This window comes from Penaeus chinensis, chromosome 36 (assembly GCF_019202785.1).
Source record: "Penaeus chinensis breed Huanghai No. 1 chromosome 36, ASM1920278v2, whole genome shotgun sequence".
NCBI classification, from domain to species: Eukaryota; Metazoa; Arthropoda; class Malacostraca; order Decapoda; family Penaeidae; genus Penaeus; species Penaeus chinensis.
The window spans coordinates 31020527-31023026 of NC_061854.1; positions in this window are offsets into that span (position 1 = coordinate 31020527).

The window sequence follows — 2500 nt, forward strand, 5'->3', positions numbered from 1 at the left end:
TCTACGCCATACTCGCCTGTAATTGTCTATATTTTCACGGACTTGTATCTTTGATTAGGTATGTGTGTTTGCATATAACCTGTGATTGCATTTTCTAGTATTTACGTTTATCCATTGTTGATGCGTTGATTCAGTGGTTTTAACAGTCGATTAAGGTGAATTTTAGAAGAAAATTGGCCCATTCACGTTAACTGAGCAATTTGAGCAATCGAGGACCGGGAGTCAACGCATTTTTTCGGCAATGGGATTAGCGGTTCAAAATTACTCATTCCGTGGGAGGAAATCGCTTTATTTATTTATTCAGAGCGATATTTGGCATTCGGACGCTCCCCAAATGGCCGGAAATGCCGCCCGATCGTCTTTTGATTACGCGAGGACTAGCCTTCTAGCGCGAAAATGGCGTCTTTCGAATAAAAACAACAGGCGAAGATTATAATCACGACTGTGGGTATCGATGCCAAATCCTCCTCAACTTTCATCCTTTAACATTTAGTGAAGAGTAATGATTAAGATGAGCCGGGAATTCCGTTACAATAATTGCGATGCGACAGAAAACGAGAGAAAGAAACAAAAGAATAACTGGAGACTCAGAATTTCGTAATCTAATACGATGTTAGATAATGATCATCATAACACCGCATGCTTGCTGAGAAAATAGTATCAGTTATAATGATTTATGGCTTGGAAACATGTAACAGCACAAGCAGAAGACCGAGATTTAGAAATGATGAATTAATCACTATGTGGCGTATTGCATCACGGCCATTAACTTCACCAAGGCTAGCTACTAAAGTCATGCTGTTTAATAAAGTCACTCATTTGGAATTGATGTTAATGATACAGACTGCAACATAAACAAAACAAAAACAACGGGAGAGAAAAGCATTTCCCGGTGATGAAATCAACACCGACGGATAACAATTACATTTGAATTAGGGGCTGATATAGCACGATTCGCGGATGACAGTTCCTAATTTTTACAGGGCCGCTATTTTAAGAAGATAAACGCTTATATTAGGGAATCATTTTTATGGAGTTATTTTGTCATATTTTATTTCTCTTACTAAATCAACAACAAAAACAGTAGCAGTATAAATATACACATATCCACACATTTTTTAGGGGGTAAAAAGTAACGGCAAATGCTATCTCAGAAGCTGGCGTCATTTCCTCATTATTATTTTTATTGTTAATTCGATTTTTATTCAAGGGGCACTTAACGCGAAATTGAATTATCCGAAATTCTTTTTTCCAATAATTGTACCCAGTGTGGAAAATGGGTATTGATGATTAAGGGGAAACTCTATTAGAAATAATAATTTTTTTTTCTGCCTTTGCAATATTGCGCAAGGTTAGGTCATTAGATTGAGCATAAAAAAACAAAAACAAATCAATAAAGATTTATGTTTGAAATAGCTTTCGACCTTTTTTTTTTTTTTTTTTTTTTTTTTCTTTTTTTTTAATTATATGAATTTTCGAAAGTTGAAGTTAAAGTTAGAATTATTTGTGTGAGATTTTTTTTCCCCTCTCCATCTCCTTGTTCTTTTGTGGTTATCTTTAATAGCAACAGAAGAGGAAAAAAAGGAGAAACGAGAAACAGAAGAAAGAAAGAAAGTTAGGATAAAACGATACGCTAACTAGGGCTGAAAATAGATTCATATTTTCTAAATCATCAATAAGCTCCATTTTATTCAGAGAGCAAGACTGTGTCCTCGTCATACTCATTATCATTATTGTTATAATTTTAATATCGTCATCGCCATCGCCATCGCCATCGCCATCGTCATCGTCATCGTCATCGTCATCGCCATTGACATCGCCATCGCCATCGCCATCGTCATCGTCATCGTCATCGTCATCGCCATTGACATCGCCATCGCCATCGTCATCGTCATCGTCATCGTCATCGTCATCGCCATTGACATCGCCATCGCCATCGCCATCGTCATCGTCATCGTCATCGTCATCGCCATTGACATCGCCATCGCCATCGTCATCGTCATCGTCATCGTCATCGTCATCGCCATTGACATCGCCATCGCCATCGTCATCGTCATCGTCATCGTCATCGTCATCGTCATCGCCATTGACATCGCCATCGCCATCGCCATCGTCATCGTCATCGTCATCGTCATCGCCATCGCCATCGCCATCGCCATCGTCATCGTCATCATCATCACCATCATCATCACCATCATCATCATCATCATCACCATCATCATCATCATCATCACCATCATCATCACCATCATCATCATCCTCATCCTCATCATCATCATCACCATCATCATCATCATCACCATCATCATCATCATCATCATCATCACCATCACCATCATCCTCATCATCTTCATCATCATCATCATCACCATCATCATCATCATCATCATCTTCATCATCATCATCATCATCATCACCATCATCATCATCCTCATCCTCATCATCATCATCACCATCATCATCATCATCACCATCATCATCATCATCATCACCATCATCA